We start from the raw sequence: 4439 nt of genomic DNA, 5'->3' as shown, positions 1-4439 counted from the left end.
GAAGCCGCCGCCGCCGCCGCCGCCGCCGCCGCCGCCGCCGCCGCCGCCGCCGCGTCTAGCTCCGTTTGACACCCACACACCAGCCAACATGGCGGCCGGGAGGGGGCGCGCCGGCTGCGTGCGCGCGCCCGCTAGCCCCGCCTCATCAAGCCCAGGCCCCGCCTCCCGCGGCGTCTACCCAACCTTCCCACGACCCCACGTAGACTGTACCACTTTTCCCGCAGCGCCCCTCAACCAGCGCCGGAATTCCTTAAACAACCTCCCCGAGCCCCACAGACGGGTCCCGACGATCCCCAACCGCCACATATACCCTGGCAAATTCATACCCAAACCCGAGCACTCAGATCCCCCTCAAATCACCCCCACCCCATGCACATCCCGCAACTCCTCGCACACCACACCACCCTCCTTCGCACACACAGACCGCCCCGTCCTAAGCTAAGCCTCACGTTCATACCCTTGCAATATGCACGTGTAAACCTTATTCGAATAGGGCTTCTCTGGGGAGGTGGGCCTGGAAGGGGTGAGGGCGCTGCTTGGTTTCTTGAGCTGGGTGCCAGGGTCACAAGTGTGTTGACTTTGTGAAAATTCACTGATACACACTTTGGATGTGTGCTATTTAATGCAAGTGTGTTATACTTAAATAAAACACACTCAAAAATTACTCTGAGAAGGGATGCACAGGCTTTGCTAGACTGCCAAAGCGGTGGTGGCACTAAAAAGATGGGTCCCCTTAGCCCACCATAGCCCTGACATAAGGGGTTATTAGACTCACGTTCACGCGTCCTCACATCTCACCGGAGTAACAGGAACCGCCTCTTCTCTTTGGATCAACCAGTTCCCCCAAGGAACCTACTAGGAGACAAAGACAAAGCTGGAGGAGAGGCAGACCCTGGAGAGCTTTTCAGGACCTCACAGCTGACTAACCTGCTCCAGTCAGGGTGGACTTGAGCAGAGACCCCCCTCACAGCGGGATCTGGAGGCTGGATCAGGTCTTGCTAGGTTGGCAGACAAGAATCATCCCTGTCGCGGAGGTGACATCAACACTATGCCAAACTCTGGTTTCAGGGAAGCTGTGTCAGGGACTTTCAATGCCCTCACTCACTAAAGGCCCTTAGGCAAGTCACTGCACTTCTGAGCCCGGTATTCCTCCTCCCTATGGAAGAGCCAGATGGTCCCAGTCATCCCTTCTGTTCTCACAAGCTGGGACCTAGACTTCCTTTCTCTGGCAAAAATACCAGTATAAGAGGGAGAAGAGGGAGGGGGAAAGGAAAGGGTGTTGAGAAGAGAGAGAGAAACACATTTCCAAACCCATAGGCCATTTTTTTCTTTGAAAAGTCCCCCACTGTTTCTAGCATCTAGAAACAGTTTGCTGACCTCCCTCTGCTCTGTGGCCCTCCCACTGCTCAGTGACCCTTCTCCACCAGGAAAGTGAATTAAGCCTTCTGTTGCCTACTTGGTGACAGGAACCTGAGCTCCCTACTTTGAACTTGGTCCACCCTCCTCCCAGAGAAGGCTCTCAACCAGTCCAACACTCCTTCTAAACTAAAACTTCTTTGCTGGGCCTCCCTGGGCCTTTCAGGAGAGCAGAACTTTACATGAAATCATGGCCCCTGGCCTCAAAGAGTTTGCAACTTCAGATGAATTATGCCAACATAGTGGGTGCCTAGTGTAGGCTTGAATGTTTTACAGATTGCTTAAACCAACGCAGCCTGCTCAAACTTCCTGCAATGATAGAAAAGTTCTTTAGCTGTGCTATCCACATTAAGCACTTGATATGTGGCTAATATGACCAAAAACCTGAATTTTTAAGACCTTATTTAACTTTAGTTAATAAATTTAAATAGCAACATGTGGCTAGAGGCTGACACACTGAAGAGCGCTGGCCTAAAACCTCAACACAGCCCCACAAGGTGAGTGTTCTAAGGTCCACATTTTACAGACCAGGAAATTAAGGCCTGGGGAGATGCCAGGCCTTGGTCACCCAGGCCGATGTTTCTGCTTTCAGAGCCCTGTCCTTTCCCCACCCAGCTAACAAGTCTCCATAGTCACAGAGATAAGATGCATGCTTTGGAAAAAGAATAGGATGCAGATAAAGAGATGATGAACTAACTACAGCCCAGCTGGAGTGCACCAGATTGAACCAGGCTGGGGAGTCGGGGAGGGCCTCCTGAGGCTGGAAGACCACCACACATGTACAAGGTCAGAGCGGACATTCCTGCATTTCTTGAAATCATTTTGAAACAGGGCCCGGTTGGCACCCCCATAGTAGAGGCCTCTCCAAGTCCCAGGCCTCACCTTTCCTTGACCTACCTATAGCTTAACAATAGATCATCCCCCTGCTGCTCCAGCTCCAAATGTCCCCTGTCCCACCCAGTTTCCTGTTTTAGAAAATTACCCTGAAACTTATGATTAATGCCCTTAGGCTTATTGATCACAATCTCTGTGGTCTACCAGGCTAATCCCATCATTGTTCCTGGGTTTCTGACTCCACTATAGATTCACGTGGCCACAGGGAAGGCTCCATGCAGAGCCCTGGAACTGCCACGTAGCCTTTGGAGGAACACTCAGATTTTCCCTTAAACATCCCAAGCTGGTCTGAGAATGTTAAGACAGTTTTTGGAGGTGTTAACCCGCTGCCTTCTCAGACCACTGGTGCTCTGATAAATGCTTATTCTATGACCCAACTCCTATGTCGGTCTTTTGGCTGAGCGGCGCAGGCAGCACGAGCCCCGGACTCATTTGGCCTCTGGTTTCAATTTCTCATTCCTGCCCCAGCTTTGAAGTATGTCATCCTCTCTCATTTCTCTCTCTGAATGCATCCTCATTAGGAGCCCTTGAGGTCAGCAGCTGTATTCCCATCTTACAGATGAAAAATCAGAGGAAGCACACTGCGGTGCTGGGATTCAAACCCAGGGTCTGCTGAGTCCATGGCATATAAGCAGTCTTGCAGAGGAGGGTAGAGGATAAGCTAGACTCTTTGCCCAAGCCCACAGCAGTCCCAGGGCACAGGCTGGAGCAGACAAAATCATCTGTGTGGGGACCCAGGCCCAGAGCCTAGGCTAAGACCCCCCGCCCAGAGGAATGAAAGAAACTTCTGCTTCAGCAGAAATTAACAAAGTATCTTGTCAAGAAAATGGGAAAAGATAAGCTAGGTATGCTTTTTAGCTTGCTTGTTAGGGAAAAGATAAACTAAGTATACTTTATAGCTTGCTTGTTAGGGAAGAGATAAACTAAATGCTTTATGGCTTGCTTGCTAGGGAAGAGATAAGTTAGGTATGTTGTTAGAAAAAAAAATAATAAGTCCTGATTTATAGTTCGTTAGAAGAAAATAAACTTGCCAAGTTTTATGGCTAGCTAGAAGATAAGTTAACTCTGTTTGTTAAAGTTTTTTTTCTTTTTACTCACTAACCGCTTTTTTTTGCTTCTGTATCCAGCTTCAGCTATAAATCCCCCACCCGCCAGGACTTGGGGTCTGCTCTCTCTTTTAATGAGACGGACCCCCGAGCTTGGGAATAAAGTCTTTGGAATGAGAACTCTTTGTCTCAGTTCTTGTTAATGACCTGCTCCCCAACATTTTCTGGAGGCCCCAGCGAGATCGGACTGCCATCTCTCGTCCACCTTCGGGGCTCGCCGACTTTTTGTCAGGGGGCGGCCGACCTGAAGAAGTTCCAGGACCCCGGCAATTAAGTCGGCCTCCCCGGGAGTGGAGTCGAGTTCTGCAGCAGTCCCCTTCATTCCAAAGACTTTATGCGGGAAATCCTTCGAAGGTAAGAGGTCTCTTTGGCCTCATCTGGTCTCGAATCGCGATTTCTGGGGGAAATTCCAAGGGTGCCGGACGCGGCTTTCACCCTTGGGGTTCGGGGGGGACCCTGCGACGGCAGAGTCTCCTGCTGGTTTGGGTCAGATTTGAGTCGCGTTGCGTTCCGTGACTCCTGGTCCTCCCTCTGGATTACTGGAGGGGATCTGGCTGTCTCTCTCTCTGTTCTGGCGCCGTGTTCGTCTTTGTTCTCCTTCTAAATGCCTAGTCTCTCACTGAGTAACCTGTTTAATGTCTTTCCCTTTCACCATCTAATTTTTGTTCTTGAGAGATGGGTAACTCTCAGTCCCTCCCCTCTTCTCCTTTGGGATGCATCTTAAGCCATTTCCGTGACGTTTTTCCACAGGAAAAAGAAGCAGAATACGGAGTGCATTTTTCCCGGAGCCGACTCCGGACTTTTTGCGAAACTGACTGGCCTGCATTCAATGTCGGGTGGCCCCCCGCTGGCACCTTTGATAGGGCCATTACTCAGGCCGTCTGGGACATCACCCTGGGACGTCCAGGCCACCCTGACCAGTTCCCTTATATCGACATTTGGAAAGAACTAATTCAGAATCCACCTAAATGGTTAACTTCCTATACCATCAGGACGCCCTCTCTCGGAGCGGTGCTAGTCGCG

This window comes from Hipposideros armiger, unplaced genomic scaffold (genome assembly GCF_001890085.2).
Source record: "Hipposideros armiger isolate ML-2016 unplaced genomic scaffold, ASM189008v1 scaffold_1349, whole genome shotgun sequence".
NCBI classification, from domain to species: domain Eukaryota; kingdom Metazoa; phylum Chordata; class Mammalia; order Chiroptera; family Hipposideridae; genus Hipposideros; species Hipposideros armiger.
The sequence above is the reverse complement of the archived record's forward strand: the minus strand, read 5'-3'. Positions refer to the sequence as shown.